Genomic DNA, 17975 nt, shown 5'->3' with positions numbered 1-17975 from the left:
CCCACAACTAACATCCGACACCTGCACAACGCACGTTTGGATGCTTGCATTCAACATGCTGGTGGTTACACCAGCTATTAACGTACAAGCATTTCACATTTGCAACGGCTTGTCACGCGCTCACAATAACCTGTCATCTTACAATATTAACCACTTAAATATGTTACCTACACAAATGTATTCCCGAAATTTCATACCTCTAGATTAATTATTTTTTGGTGTTGCGGTATTTTTCTCGTCAAAGCAGTAAGACACTGACCACATACGTAAACAAAACGATTGAGATGACGTAAGGCCCAATAAGTATGCAACGCACTTAACGTACAGTTAATGCAGGTACGACTTTAACTGACCAAAGCTGTTAGGAAAACTACTGTAGTATGCCTATGATAGTATACAATGGCCTACAGTAGTTTCATAACTCTACCTATCACTCATGTTACATAAGAGTGTATTCATACGACGTTTGATGTTTAACAAGAAAATTAGTTTTCGATAGCTCGAACCCCAGTAAGGAAACAAGTAAGGAGACAAGATGTTAGTACATTGTTCCTGATCACCACATGACGAGTTTGTTTAATATTATTTATCTATTTCTTTTATTTATTTATTTATTCTAACAAGAATAAGGCCATAATGTCTCCACCTACACCCAGTTAGGTTTTCTTCGTATTTTATCATTTCCTTCGTTAGGATAGATGTTGCAACTGATGTTACATTTATTGTTGAATGTAACAGAAATAGTTGAAACTGAAGTAGTAAAGTGAGTAACAGCTATACAAGGAAAACAATTTTACATTAGATAATTTACAGGCTTTTCGTTTTCGATGGTTGGCTATAGCAGTCGTGTACGCAGAAGTGATGGTTCAAATGGCTCTGAGCACTATGGGACTCAACTGCTGAGGTCATTAGTCCCCTAGAACTTAGAACTAGTTAAACCTAACTAACCTAAGGACATCACAAACATCCATGCCCGAGGCAGGATTCGAACCTGCGACCGTAGCGCTCTTGCGGTTCCAGACTGCAGCGCCTTTAACCGCACGGCCACTTCGGCCGGCGCAGAATTGATGAAAGGGAGACAAATGGGAACGTGACATAGTGGTAGAACACACAAATGAAGAAATGAGGGGAAAATAATTAGATAGTGGGAACGATTGCAAACTGAAAGCAGAAAGAACCGTAACTGCAAGAAGTGAATATTTGCTTCACCGTTGGACAGAGAGAAAATGACCACGTATGTAAATTTTTGAGGGAAAATTCGAGAATGACAAACCTTCTTCAGCGTTTTCTTAAATGCTGTTTTGTTGTGAGTGGAATGCAGGTTAGTTAGATGCAGAAGCGGACAGTAGCTACAGAGGAGTAGTAACCAAATGATTTTGTTTTGGGTAAAGCTAGTATACTACAGCGGTCAAAGTAATGTTACATATCGCTATATCATCAACACCGTACATGACAGGAAACAAAATTGATTTTTTTCTGTGAGGTATTGTCGTAAAAAAAAAAAATAAAGAAGATACCAGTGCAAACGCTACCGTTTCTTCTCACTGCCATCTTGCATAACACATTGTTCACGAACTATTCAGATGACCCTGTGGGATATTGTTCCATTCCTTCACAGCGGCCTCTATGATGTCCTGTAAGATCTCTGGTTGAACAGGATGACAGCTAAACGCACGTTTTAGGATGGCCCATCCATTCTCAATGCAGTTGAGATGTGGAGAATATGGAGGCCATTTCGTCCCACGGATTCTGTGCTACACTAGGAAGGAGTTCACAAGTATGTGATGACAGCAAACGCGCACTGTCGTCCATCAGCGTGAATCCCGCTCCAGCATGTTCGTGAAGCGAAGCCATAACGCTTGCAAGGAAGTCATCTTGATACTGCACACCAGCCATTCTCCAATATATTGGCACAAAGGGCGTCCTGCGACCATGTATGATTCCACCTCAAAACATGACCGAACAGCCTTGATAAGCGTAGCGGTCTACTATACACTCAGGGTGTAAACTTCGTACTCGTTGCTCTCACACACGAATATCAGTATTACCAGGGTGGAGACAGATACGGGTCTCATGAGAAAAGAGCATTGTGCCCCATTGCTGCCTATTCCGAAAGGAGTGGTTTCGTAACCCTGTGACAAGAGCCCCCTCTCCGACCCCGATTTACAGAAACAGCCTTACGATGTCTTTTTTTTCCGCGGCGACTCCTATGACGTTCCTTAACTGATCGTGGTGCCACTAGGAGCTTGTTGCAGCTTCTAGAGACATAACTTTGACCCACTTTCACTGGGAGGTCCGCCTGTCTCGTTCCTTGCTCCATTAGAGTGATTACACAGAGCCTCTGATTGCACATTATTATTTTCCGAACCATCCTGTAGAAAAATAACTCTCTTAATGAAACACAACATAAATAATTCAAAATTTACGGGTCACCCGGTTGTCACAGACACTATATACCGCCCCTCACGGTAGAAACAGGACTGTTACCGCTAGAATTACATTAGAAATAAACCATTTCGTTGATGTCATAATGTATTTCTGGATCACAACGTTCTCTACTGAAGTTTCGGCAATATGTAAAATTTATTTTGACCACTGGAATAAGTGAATTTGTTTTGCGATTATGATAGCTACTTTACCTGCAATACGAGGTGCTAAGGTACTTGTTCGCTTATGAACCGATAAAAAACATATGAGTACATAGCGTATGGTATCAAAGTTATTTGACTGGCTGCAGCCATCCTGTCTGGGCATTATTGGTCATTTACAATCCCCCTATTTTTGGGTTCGTTAGCAGCAGCCAGGATACCAATCTTCTGCAATGATTTTTAAAAAATTAAGCTCTAGAATTATAGTGACTGGCATAAAGACGAATTCTTGAAGTGATATCGATGATACGCGTATTGTTAAGAGGCGAATAGGTTTGTATCAAGAAGGAAAAAACCGGTGGGTTAGAACTTTCATTTCGGATGGTTTAGCGGGTAGTGTAGAGTGTAGTTGATGGAATGGGTGGACCTCAAGGATGATTCCACGTTTCAGGGGCGATTGAAATTTGCCTGCGAAAGGTTATGAAACATTCGGGGATGGAAGGAAGGGAAGATGTGTTGATATAAGTATGCTACAGAGCCTGGATTTTCGAGAATGAGACAGAGGATGGAATTACACAAGAAATGGAACAAACGAGCGTGTTATTCGAGGAAATGTGAAAACTTTGCAAGCTGGGTACACGACACTGGCGGAAAAGAGCATTCGGATTCGAAAGCGTGACGGAGTGTATGTCGCTGAAGATCTTGGAGTGATTGGTTCAGCTCGGGAGGATCGGAGGTCCAAGTAACGTACGCATGCGTTGATATTAGACGAGCGAGGGTCTTGTAATTGTGGGTGATGCTCGTGGGATTTAATCCCCATGTTCCAGCGTTACTAGTTAGGAAGTCCCGACTTATATTCCAACTATCTCCTGCGAACAACGTCTCCTGCGAAGATTTGAGGCTTATTTACCCATAACCTCGACGGCCGAAATGGACTGTTACACTCTACATTTACGGCAGTTCGCCAGATAATTGTGTTCATAATTCTGAGCATCAAGGAAGGTAACATTTGCTCACTTGGTAATGTAGCAAAATGTGACTGGCGTAAAAATTGTCGAGGGAGATGAAGCCGCAAGGTTAAAATAAATGTAGATTGCCGTAGATATGTACAAATAATGAGACTTGCGCAAGATACATGTAGATTACCGTCGAGAGTTGCATCAAACAATCCTCAGACTGACTATCACAATAGTTATTCGACACGGACTATATTTTTCTGCTTCCATTGACTATAAGTTAGTGTACCTACACCCATTATTATTACTTCACTTTGAGTGCAATTTTTCCCTGGGGTCAGTTTTCATTCACTTGTCAGAGCACTTCTCAGAAGAATATCCTGCCATTTCCACCTGGGTCCTAATCTATAACTACCTTTTGGTACACTCGGCTCTGTGCCGAAACCATTTATCAGCTGCTATAGTTCTATTAGGATTAACAGTGAAACTTCTATTTTGAAACAACAAATACTGATAAATAATTTTATACTACTGCTACTTCTACTAACAAAATTAAATTTCTGAAGGTATGGATTTAGCAGCAATAAAAATTACCCGTTATACTCATACCGTCACTGTGACTGACACTAAAACGGTCAACGTTTGTTACGTGCATGATAGAAGCTACAGCAGCGGCTCTAGCAAGACTGAGAAATATTTTGTCTACGCTCAACATTATCGTGGTCCGTGTTCATTATCATACTTTGAACTACATACTTTAAGATTTCTCGGATTAGATCGGCCAGAAGCTTCAAGTAAACGTAGACTGCCGGAGTCATGTATAAATGAAGAGACTCACACGAGATAGATCGGTGTGGAGAGTTGCTTCGAAAATCAACCGTTCCATTCAAATACAAGTGTTTCGTAAGCAGTCTCCTTTCTAGACTGACTGCCTTTTCCCAGTACCCTGCCACTGAACAGCAGTCTGTCATCTGTTTTACCTACTACAGAGCCTATATTGCCAGATACATATCTCATACTACATAGGTTGAAAGTTGCCTGTTAAACAGCTACTCCAAATTTTTCAGTAGTTTTCTTTCAGTAAATCGCAGACTTGCCTTTGCTGATACTTTGAAAACATGATCTGCAACTAGTATCGATACACAGGCTGGTCAGAAACAGTCTGAAAAGTTTGTAAGGGTGTTGCAAGGTAGGTTGAGCTACGAAATATTTGTTAAGAAAAAAACTGGATACGTTGCACCAGTTCCGAGTCAATAAGCATTGAAATTAGCTAATCAGACGGTTGCGCGCGCAGATTCAAGCGGCCCGCCAGAGACGGTCTCACCAAACGTGTTCTTCGTTTGGTTTCCTAAAATTGAACAAGAGCCAAAGGCTGAGCAGTCTCGTGCTCTATCGTCTACGCTATGAGAACAGCTGACACCAACTACACTCCTGGAAATGGAAAAAAGAACCCATTGACACCGGTGTGTCAGACCCACCATACTTGCTCCGGACACTGCGAGAGGGCTGTACAAGCAATGATCACACGCACGGCACAGCGGACACACCAGGAACCGCGGTGTTGGCCGTCGAATGGCGCTAGCTGCGCAGCATTTGTGCACCGCCGCCGTCAGTGTCAGCCAGTTTGCCGTGGCATACGGAGCTCCATCGCAGTCTTTAACACTGGTAGCATGCCGCGACAGCGTGGACGTGAACCGTATGTGCAGTTGACGGACTTTGAGCGAGGGCGTATAGTGGGCATGCGGGAGGCCGGGTGGACGTACCGCCGAATTGCGCAACACGTGGGGCGTGAGGTCTCCACAGTACATCGATGTTGTCGCCAGTGGTCGGCGGAAGGTGCACGTGCCCGTCGACCTGGGACCGGACCGCAGCGACTCACGGATGCACGCCAAGACCGTAGGATCCTACGCAGTGCCGTAGGGGACCGCACCGCCACTTCCCAGCAAATTAGGGACACTGTTGCTCCTGGGGTATCGGCGAGGACCATTCTCAACCGTCTCCATGAAGCTGGGCTACGGTCCCGCACACCGTTAAGCCGTCTTCCGCTCACGCCCCAACATCGTGCAGCCCGCCTCCAGTGGTGTCGCGACAGGCGTGAATGGAGGGACGAATGGAGACGTGTCGTCTTCAGCGATGAGAGTCGCTTCTGCCTTGGTGCCAATGATGGTCGTATGCGTGTTTGGCGCCGTGCAGGTGAGCGCCACAATCAGGACTGCATACGACCGAGGCACATAGGGCCAACACCCGGCATCATGGTGTGGGGAGCGATCTCCTACACTGGCCGTACACCACTGGTGATCGTCGAGGGGACACTGAATAGTGCACGGTACCGTCATCGAACCCATCGTTCTACCATTCCTAGACCGGCAAGGGAACTTGCTGTTCCAACAGGACAATGCACGTCCGCATGTATCCCGTGCCACCCAACGTGCTCTAGAAGGTGTAAGTCAACTACCCTGGCCAGCAAGATCTCCGGATCTGTCCCCCATTGAGCATGTTTGGGACTGGATGAAGCGTCGTCTCACACGGTCTGCACGTCCAGCACGAACGCTGGTCCAACTGAGGCGCCAGGTGGAAATGGCATGGCAAGCCGTTCCACAGGAGTACATCCAGCATCTCTACGATCGTCTCCATGGGAGAATAGCAGCCTGCATTGCTGCGAAAGGTGGATATACACTGTACTAGTGCCGACATTGTGCATGCTCTGTTGCCTGTGTCTATGTGCCTGTGGTTCTGTCAGTGTGATCATGTGATGTATCTGACCCCAGTAATGTGTCAATAAAGTTTCCCCTTCCTGGGACAATGAATTCACGGTGTTCTTATTTCAATTTCCAGGAGTGTATATGTAGTGGGCCGCTTGAATATGTGCGCGCAAGGGCATGATTGGCTAACATCAACGCTAATTAACTCGCAAACGGCGTAACGTACCGAATTTTTTCTTATCAATCATTTCTCAGCACAACCTACACTGTAACACGCTTACAAGCCTTTCCGACTGTTTCTGACCACCCTGTGTACAGAATAATTCTTTTGAGATATTGTGAAAGAAGCTTGGTCACCTCTGACGCTTCTGGACGTTTCAGTTAGTGTACTGTACCGGTAGTTAAGAGGCCACGTCTGCTAAAAGCTTTGAAACAGAATTGTTCGCGGACACTGGCCGTGGCTGGACGGAGAGAGTGGAGGTTAGATGCGGCGACAGCGGATCGGCAATACGGGTGATAAAATTACATTTATAGCGATTATTCGAAGAGGTTGCTCGTAGGAAAAATTTTGCCATCAGATCATTCGTGTGATAACCGTATTCCACAGCTTATTTTTCATTATCTTCGGGTGCTAAACTCGATATGATTTACATCCCTGTGCGTTGTCTTACAAAATTTCCGTGTCTTTGAGAATTCATTAGGCTTGGAGCTGTTTGCTGAAACGTATTCTTGTCATTCATTTCGAAGCATTATGCAGTCAACTCAATCATCCTCCCCGTCAGTTCAGCTCATGTTATGTTTTTCTTGGAGTTGTGTATACAAATTCTGAGTCTTTGTTACTGCTAATGCTTTCAATTCAGGTGCACTTTTTATCTGAAGCCAAGTGGCTTGTGTCCAATTCTTACTTGATTTTGGAAACAATTATACGATGTAATTGCATATGCTGTTTCTCATTTTCGCTTCCCTAAGTCATTTATTGAATATTTGAGTGCATTTTGGCGTGTACTTTGTCTACCTCCATTTCGTGAGTACTTATTGCAAGGTGCCACGTTTAGTGCATCTAGCCGTAGCACAGGACCAAGCTCGCGAAGTATTTCATTTCTCAGACAATTTCCCCTATTTGTAGCAATAAATACCTCGTTTTTCACGTGTAATTTCACCTGTGAAGACAGGTGTTAATGCTCACTTTTCGTATTTGACTACTGCAATTACAGAGGGGGGCCGCGATCTCCATTGCTAACTGGTCGACTACAAGAAGCTGGTCACTATCACACTTTGAGTAATTTTTAGAGGACCTGAAGAGTCGCTTGTTGATGTTTAGTTTTCATACTACGGATGTCATTTATAAAATAGAACGATTTATGTAAATGCAAGCAACTGATTGAATTTCCTTTTTCATTATGGAAGTAAGATAGCGTTGTAGTATTGATTAGCTGGGTCACGAATTTAATCGTAACAAGGCATCGTTTCACCAAATCGGTGCTTATGTACGACATTGCAGCGCTTGTGTTATTCAGAAATACGATGCAACGATCCTTCGGACGTGAATGCATTGTATTTCTGAATAACATAGGCACTCCAATATTGTATTTATCCGACACCGGCCAAGCGACTTGCAAGAAAAATGTCTCTCCTGTACGGGAATATGCATAGTGGATGTACGAGTACAGGTTGTAGACGCATGACTGACGAGTGGGACCGTGAGTCGTGCACGGATAGCCAAATTATAAGGCGACCGCTCGCGATAAGCGGGAAATCCGGGTTCGAGTCCCTGTCCGGCATAAATTTTCATTGTAGCCATTCCATTCTACAGCTGATGGCTGCCCATATTCACAATTGTCAATACATTTAATGTAAATCGGGACTTTGTGATTGTACTTGTACAAGTAGTTGAATTACTAAATACGGTAATCGTCTTACAGGGTGAACGTGAATTCTTCCGACAAAATTTCAGAGTTTGCTCAGGGACATTTTCTGAATATTTTGGCGCAAGGGACGCGTGCTTTCCGATGGTTCGGCTCTTAGTAATCGTATTTCTTTTGATCCAAGCCCCATTCATCTTTGTATTTGTATTACACTGAAAATATATACACACCGCTGCAAGTGAAGACAGCGTACGCTGTGGTTCTTGTTTCGAAACAAAATTGTTCCATCGACAGGCGGCACTTTCTTCTTACAATACTAGCGCCACTTTACTCCCCGCTCTCGATCGTGCATTCATTACTGCTCGGTTCTGCCCTGGGCTTCTTTTTTCTGCAGTGTTAGCTGTTCAATAATAGTGATACACAGAAAAGTGCAGATGTTTACCGATGAGGTGGTTGATATGCACCTTGTGCTTGGGTTCACTGAATGCAATGCAAGAGCAGCACAACGATGCTATCTTGCAGTGACATTTCCACAGGAACTAGGGTAATTGCTGTAAAACCGAATAAATCATGATTACAGTATCGAGCCACTACAGATCGCGGATCCCTTATACCAAAATACCCAGAAAATATACCTGAAGAACCTGTATATACACACATCAAAAAAAGTTTTGCATCACCTCGGTTCCGGAACCTGTACAGAAAATTGGAATAGAGATCAATATAAACATCATTTCCACCCTTTTTATTGCTCATGAAAACCACACATTGCATATTGTACCACCATACAGCGAGACCTTCAGATGTGGTGGTCCAGATTGCTGTACACACCGGTACCTCTGATGCATTCCTGTATTCGTCGTGGCATACCGTCCACAAGTTCATCAAGGCACTGTTGGTCCAGATTGTCTCACTCCTCAACGGCGATTCGGCTTAGATCTCTCAGAGTGGTTAGTGGGTCACGTTCTTCATAAACAGCCCTTTTCAATCTATCCTAGGCATGTTCGACAGGGTTCGTGTCTGTAGAACATGCTGGCTACTCTAATCGAGTAATGTCGTTTCATGAAGATGTGCACGATGGAGGCACGAATTGTCGTCCATGAAGACGAATGCCTCGCCAATATGCTGCCGACATGGTGGCACTATCTGTCTGACGATGGCATTCACGTATCGTGTAGCCGTTACGGCGCCTTCCATGACCACCAGCGGCGTACGTCGGCCCACATTGTGCCACCCCAATCAGCAAGGAACCTCCATCTTGCTGCATCCGCTGGACAGTGTGTCTAAGGCGTTCAGCCTGGTTCAAATGGCTCTGAGCACTATGAGACTTAACATCTGAGGTCATCAGTCCCCTAGAACTTAGAACTACTTAAACCTAACTAACCTAAGGACATCACACACATCCATGCCCTAGGCAGGATTCGAACCTGCGACCGTAGCGGTCGCGCCGTTCCAGACTGAAGCGCCTAGAACAGCGCGTCCGCAAAGGTCGGCAGCGTTCAGCCTGACCGGGTTGCCTCCAAACACATCTCCGACGATTGTCTGGTTGAAAGCATATATGACACTCATCGGTTAAGAGAACGTGATGCCAATCGTAAGCGATCCATTCGGCATTTTGTTGGTCCCGTCTGTACCGCGCTGCATCGTGTCGTGGTTGCAATGGACCTCGCCATGGACATTAGGAGTGACGTTGCGCATCATGCAGCCTATTGCGCATAGTTCGAGTCGTAACACGACGTCCTGCGTCTGCACGAAAAGCATTATTCAACATGGTGGCGTTGCTGTCAGGGTTCCTCCCAGCCATAATCCGTAGGTAGCGGTCATCCACTGCAGTAGTAGCCCTTGGGCGGCCTGAGTGAGGCGTGTCGTCGACAGCTCCTGTCTCTCTGTATCTCATCGCTTTGGTTCACTCCGAGACTCCTGGACACGTCCCATGTTGAGAGCCCTTCCTGGCACAAAGTAAGAATGCGGACGCGATTGTACCGCGGTATTGACCGTCTAGGCATGGTTGAACTACAGACAACACGTGCGAGGTGCCGGGGCAAGCAGTGTATTTATTACTAAATTCTTCTAGGATCTACATATGTAAATGATGCTCTAAGCCGCCCCTATTCTAACTCTGACTTTTGCTGTTGCACATGGATTAAAAAATATACGCCAACTGACTGTAATCAACCCTGCAAGTGGAGTAGAAAAGAGTTTGGCACCTGCAATAATTTAATTTGATAAATAAGTTAAATAAAGGAAGGTTTCATTAACGAAGTGAGAAATGAGGGGTTGCTCTACTGATTAAAAGAATGAAAGTTCTGTCCAAAATAACAATATGATTTATTAAGACTAAACACAAAATAATAAACAAAAACATATGAAACATCTATAATACATCAAATTGGCTCAAATTGGATACTCAAACAAACGCTGTGAAGGTGAAGTTGTCCCTAAACTAGAGTGTGAGGCTTATGACGAAGTGGTATGTGGAGCCAATTCCTTGCCACTCAAATCTTAAGAGAGACACACAGCTAACCCAACATTAATTGCTGCTACTCAAGACAGAACAAAGTTAGAAAAAGACAAACAGGCGCGCTCTGCTGAGCTCTGATTATCACCTAGGAAAATCCCTATCTGCCGGTGCTGCGGACATACATTACCAAACTGTCTTCTTAACTGCCAGAACACGATCTGGCGTACCGGAGGCGATGGCTGGTTGCTTCGACGTCCTCGACCGAAAGGCGAGAGCCGACTACCTAGAGCACCCGTACAGGCCGAACACACAACATTCCCGCCCCCACGACAGTGGCCGTGGTTAAACGTTCCAATCAGCAACTCGAAAACCGGCGGAAAATTCCACTCCATTGCCGGAGCACTACCATTCCACCAATGGAGATTCTTGGCGCCAATTTCTGCGCTGATTTTGCTACGTCACGGAGCTATGCCCTGAGCAAGCCAATCACAGTTACTATTTTGCAGAAAGCGCGGGAATTTTCCCGCCACAACTGCCTGGGTACACAAGTCATTCCCACGCCTTGCTGGTAGCCCGCCAGAAAGTGTTTTCGCTAAGATTCTGTGAAGTAACGGAACCTCTAGCCCAGCCGATACTTCAGACCCCTCCGGGCGTGTCTTTTGACAATGTTGGCGTCTGCAAAGCATTCACTCGACTTCCTCACACCCGTCGGCTTAACCCTTTCCAGATCAGCAGATCCCGCCTGTCACCGGACCACCTGGGTGACGAGAGACGCTGCGTGGGAAGTCCGCGTGTGAAGGAATAGCGACTTTTCACTGCATGCAACTAGAGAGGAAAATCGTAAGATAGAAATATGAGAGGGGGCTCATGCCACCTCTCATAGCCCCTACGCCATTTTAGATTGTAATTGGTGAGCGGTTGACTCACTTAGGAGCAAGGTAGTGAGTCAATTGCCCAAGAACAATCTCGCAAACTGGCTGCACATGCTGCACTCTATAAAGAAAATCACTGCAACTGAAAAATGCAGCTCATAGAGGGAGGATTATTTATGATGTATCCAACTTCACCTTCTTAACATGGAACACTAACACTCACATCACACATCAATACCCAGGGAGCCCCTTCCAAACACCGATTCACACAGACATTCACTCTCTAAATATGGCCCGGGCATGTGAGCCAAATATGGAGCAATTTATTCTTTACAATCAGAGTTGGAGTGCTCCGCAATTAAATGCCCAAGATGTTACAACAATTTTAATCGTTAAACTAACCTGAACTCACTCACACATGATACTATTTAAGTTAACAATCTCTTTGTGAGCTTTCAGAATCTAATTACAACCTCCGATTCATTCTGTCTCCCTGCAGCAAGAATAACCTTTACAAAATGTTCCCTGAACTGATGGTCCATTCACAATGACAGTGGTGGTATCTGCTTCAGTTTATGTGGACTTCAGGCACACTGTTTGCATACACACAACAATAAATACAAAATACAAAAAAACATGGTGTGGAGAACAATACAGTAATTTGTAATAAGAATTGCAGTGTAAAACACAAACATATACAAGGTATAACATACATTACAAAAACAACACAAGACAAAGAAATTTAAGAAAAAAAACAAGGTTCATGGGGCATCAAGTTGCCTTTACAAAATGTTCCCTGAACTGATGGTCCATTCACAATGACAGTGGTGGTATCTGCTTCAGTTTATGTGGACTTCAGGCACACTGTTTGCATACACACAACAATAAATACAAAATACAAAAAAAACATGGTGTGGAGAACAATACAGTAATTTGTAATAAGAATTGCAGTGTAAAACACAAACACTTACAAGGTATAACATACATTACAAAAACAACAGTAGAGAAAGAAATTTAAGAAAAAAACAAGGTTCATGGGGCATCAAGTTGTGTGTGCACATTGCACAAAGTTCATGACTGTGCTGAGAATGAGGCACTAAATCACATTGTTAGAAATATTCGAAGCACTTCACAAATTCCACAGTACTGACATCACATAGGGCTAAACGTCGGGTGTTGTTGCTACGTTGTTGCAACGGCAATAGGGTGTGCTGGAGCATCTGCAGTACTCTGTTGAGATTGCACCAAGACCCACGCATATGACCACGGCAGTACAGTAGGAAGACACAGTGATAGGCTCTCCTCACGTCGATTAATTGTCTCTGAGGTCTACTTGTTGGGATACATCACTAGTCTAGGTCTCTTCTCTCGCTGGACAGTACATTACGTTTCCCAATATTGCAGTTCGTCGAGGGATGATGGCACGTGGAGTGACTCCACAAGTGTGTGAGGTCATCCATACAGGATCGAACTAGGAGCGACGATTGCTAAAACTGCTCTCTAATAGAGAGGAGAAGTTAGAAATGAGAGCATTCATTTGTTAGTGTGGCACGATACTGCTTTGTGTATGCAGATCGGTCAATGCTAGTGAGTTGTAAAAACCCAAACAGGTGAGTATATAGCGTCCCTTTCTGTCCTGAGGCACATGAGGCGCAGGTTCTGACACGATATGTGATCTTCTTCGTGTACTCACGACAACGTGGTCTGACGCAGGGAATCCCTCCAAATGGCTGCCGCATCCGGAGAGCTAGCTGGCTGTCGCGTGTGGGTCGTGTGTCAGTGTCAACGGCCAGCCTCACTTTCGCTTGTGGCCCGGCGAGGATCCTGCCTAATCCCGCAGGTTTACGGCCCGGTGACTGTCAGCTTGCAGGACCGGACGCTCGCCTTCTTGCAGGTAGCCGAAGACCTCTTGTTTTTGCGCTGGCTGGCCTCTGCATTGCCACGATACCCGTCATCTGCACAGTTCTGACAAAAATCTTATGCCTAACTTTTTCCCATGACCTTCTATGTTATAATAAATTTACATAATGACCCATTGATGGTCTGTCATTTCAGACACTCTTATTTTACTTTTATAGTTATTAATCTATGGCTATCATTTTAACAAAATCTTGGTGTATCAAATTTAGACATGGAAATAATTTATCTTGATCTTTGTGTAGAGACCGGTCTCACTACTGTACATGGTGTGTGACGCTACACTGGATGAACAGCTAAATGTGCGGGCCCGCACTAATATTACTATTAATTATATAGATCGACAGCAGACATGGTCAAGAATTAACTACCATTTGCCAACGATCTACATTCTATGTCTTTTGAATAAATTATGCAGGTCGAAGTTTTACTGAGCTTATAAAGAACAAGCAACTATTCTACGTTCGCTCGCCGGTCGTCCCTCCATCTTGGGTCTGTGATTTGATGACCTGAAAAATAACATCCCAACAGGCGCACGCCAAACACTTGTGGTAGAAAACCCCCACAATATTAATCTAGTTATTGTTAAATCCTACAGTTTAACTTATCCTAGTATATCGTACCTTTTTTTTTTACCTTATACAATACTCTTACATAATTCCTGTTACGTTGAGATGTCTCGCTGCTCGCCGCTATTGACGACAGTGATGTGCGCGCCGTACGACATGACCTCCGAGTTTTCATTACGCCTCACTGAAACTCCAGAGACTGGGTTAGCCATGGCTATACACGACAATAAATTTATAGTTGCAACTTCCTTCTCTATGTGATGCGGTTTTCGCGATCAAAGTACACCTTTCCAGAGGCAATGTAATATGACCAAGCCAGGACTGGTTCCTGTTGAGGATTCAGTCGCCCAACACACGCCAGCTACACAGTATGTCACGAATATCCAAGTATAAGTCCCTGGTTATTCATCTGTGACAGTCACGAGCAGCACGCTAAATCCCCAACCAGCACATTGGCATGGTAGGCTTTATGCCCGCATTTCTCTCGTCTAGGGCACCATTGGAGTCAAACGCTCACAGGTTCACCCCGACTTGCAAGACAACGATGCTGGCGCAGCTCTGCAAAAAAACTATACTGCCCATATTCATCCTCGAAATCACGCAATATACCACAATCTTGCAGTGCACTGACGCGTGCCTGCAAGCACTGGTATGAACGTCTCACGAACTGGTTGTGGCCGCTATGGAGCGTATCACGACTTCTCAGAACGCTTCTAAGAGCACGTTCTTGTATGCGCCCGTTTGTGCGACATCTCGTCACTCATCTTTATCCCTTAACATGGACACCAGATAGGAAAGGACAAAAACATTGCTCATGGAAAGCTAGTGCCTCTTATCGCAACGACAGAGGAGATCGCGAACATAGACAAAAAAAAGTTAACAGCAGTAAATTCTTATGCGAGAAAACGCAGCGTGTTAATACTTTAACAATCTTAATCTATTAATGCAACGATTATTGTTCCCCGAAGAAAGGTTCATATATTTGCCTATTCTACTATGTACACCACTTAAACTACTATTATTCCACGAACTTCTTTGTGTGAGAGATGTGGTGGAGTCCTATGGACTAGCGCCAATCCCTTGTCAGACTAGCCCTCCTCTAACGTGCATTAGGATTTGCAGGTCTAATTTCAATCCCCTGGTTCTCCTGTTGTCCTTGGTTTCGCTCTCTCCAATTACGGTCGCTTTGCCGTTCGTTATTCCTCCTCTCCCAGATTCCTTGTCTAGCGTGACCCTGTTCCCTGACGTTCTGGTTTCCGTGTCTCTGGTTTCCATAACCTTAAATAGCGTAACCTTGATTTCCGTAACCCTGGTTTCCTAACTGACGAACGCGATTATGTGATCTGTTGTCGTCTGCCCTTGCTGGCCCGTGGTATTTGTTATTTTGCGCCTTCTTCCTGTCCTTTGCGTCTTGTTTATCGAAGACTACATCGAGTTCGCGCAATAGACTCTTGAATGCTTCTATGTCAGATCCACACTTGCCGACAAGTGTCTGTTGATACCTAACAGCCAATTTGGAAAAACAAAATTTGATGATTTCTCCCTTGCTGTATGGACTATCTAAAAATTGATTCTTCTTGAGTAAATCATCAAAAAATTTGGATGTGCTCCTTTGCCCGGACACTTCCAGTTCGGGACAAAATATTATTTCCTCTTTAATCCTGTCTTGCGTTTCCTTTGACCAGTAGATCCCCAGGAACGCATCAACAAATTCCTGATAAGTCTGACACGTCGCTGCCACACCCCGCATCTTTTCCACGGCTTGGCCTTCGATGTGTCCACACATGAATTCTAATTTTGCCAGGGTTGGCCATGATGACGGTAATGAATTTGTAAACCGCATCACCCAGCTCTTGGGATGCATCGACCCTCCACTATCTCTGAACTTTTGGAATTTTAGTATTGACAGGAAGTGATTGTGATCAAAATCCTGTCCGATCCTCGCACTGGTGCTGTCACTCGTTTCCGATACTTGCACGTCTGCTGAGTGTCCTGATCTATCTTGCTGATAACTGTGATGTGCTACATCTGTATCACAGTGGAAGTGGCACTTCGAATTCACTCTCCTAAGCGGGCTATTATTATTGGAGCTATTACTAGCTATAAGGCGTGTGCCTTGTTAGTTCTGCACTCTGTCACTGGGCTAGAGCACGGCGGGCTTTTCCTCGGAGAGACAATTCTGTGTACTCCATCATTGGTATCCGAACGCGCAGTGCTCATGTGCTCGTTTCGCTCTAGTTTTGCTATCCGACTCTCTACTTCTTTCATTCGTTTCGTGATGTTCGTAACGCAATATTACCTTGAGTTTTTAAGAACGCTAGGGATTTTGCGTGGGCTTGTGTCGCACGTCGCAAGCGCCGTGCGAGTTTAGAAGTTGCTTCCGCGACTTTCATTGCCGCTATTGCTGCCGTTTTGGCCAGCCTGCTACTTTTGTGCAGCCATTGACATTTGTTTTACTTCTCCACATTCTTTCTTTGTTGTTAGTAATTCCCCACGAATTTCCCCTATATGCGAAATTATTGCCTCAGTGTCCTTCTTTCGCTGTTCGTCCGCTTCTTCCTTCTCCTTCTTACGTTGTTTCTCATCTTCTTCCTTCTCCCTCTTTCGCTGTTCGTCAGCTTCTTCCTTCTCCTTCTTACGTTGTTCGTCAGCTTCTTCTTTCATTGATCGTAGGAAGCTCAGTATTGGGTTTACGTCATCTTTTTGATCCTCTTCAAACGTGGGAGATGTAACTCTGGACACCTGGGCGCTAGAGCTCTGACGTGGCTGAGCTAGCCCCTGTCTGCTCTCGTTCGTTTGATTATAAACTTCTGCTACCGCCTTGACATGTGTGCCTGTCTCTGTTTCATCCTCTACTTCACTATCGTAATCACGGCCGCAACGCTGCTCTGAGATCGCGTCCAAATCACCTTCCTCATCAATGACCCTGGCGTCCTGTCCTGCTAATAATGTGCCCATCTCATCTCCGAACCTATTCCCGTCAGTAAACTGCCCCTTATCCATTATGCTATCCTCTTTTGTTTTAGCTTCACTCGATAATAGTCGTGCCTTACTTCTCGTTATCATTCACGAAAAACAAATTTATCTAAAATGCACAATAAAATTAATCTACTCCATATATTTTTACACATAGACATAAAATTTCAACAACGCCTCTCCAACGCTGTAATTATACGCACGATTTGTTGTGGTACAGAAACCGCACACAAACCCAATAAAGTGTGATGTGATACGGACACACCATCAAAGGAACACAAAAACAATGAACAAAAGAATATATACACTGAAAATAACAACTGTAATCATGCGCCGCTACTTAAAACTAAACGCGGAACTACCAGAAAAAAAACTTGGGTATTAATCAATAAAAAATTAAGCAAAAAAAATTCTGAGTGTCCCTACTACTAATAATACTTGCTTATCAGCGATACACAGGAAAGATCCTAGGCTAAGGGTCGCCATTTTATGCGAGGTGCCGGGGCAAGCAGTGTATTTAACACTAAATTCTTCTAGAATCTACATATGTAAATGATGCTCTAAGCCCCCCCTATTCTAACTCCGACTTTTGCTGTTGCACATGGATTAAAGAATATACGCGAACTGACTGTAATCAACCCTGCAAGTGGAGTAGAAAAGAGTTTGGCACCTGCAATAATTTAATTTGATAAATAAGTTAAATAAAGGAAGGTTTCATTAACGTAATGAGAAATGATGGGTTGCTCTACTGATTAACAGAATGAAAGTTCTGTCCAAAATAACAATATGATTTATTAAGACTAAACACAAAATAATAAACAAAAACACATGAAACATTTATAATACATCAAATTGGCTCAAATTGGATACTCAAACAAACGCTGTGAAGGTGAAGTTGTCCCTAAACTAGATTGTGAGGTTTATGACGAAGTGGTATGTGGAGCCAATTCCTTGCCACTCAAATCTTAAGAGAGACACACAGCTAACCCAACATTAATTGCTGCTACTCAAGACAGAACAAAGTTAGAAAAAGACGAACAGGCGCGCTCTGCTGAGCTCTGATTATCAC

This window comes from Schistocerca serialis, chromosome 4 (assembly GCF_023864345.2).
Source record: "Schistocerca serialis cubense isolate TAMUIC-IGC-003099 chromosome 4, iqSchSeri2.2, whole genome shotgun sequence".
NCBI lineage: Eukaryota > Metazoa > Arthropoda > Insecta > Orthoptera > Acrididae > Schistocerca > Schistocerca serialis.
This window is presented reverse-complemented; position numbering follows the sequence as displayed.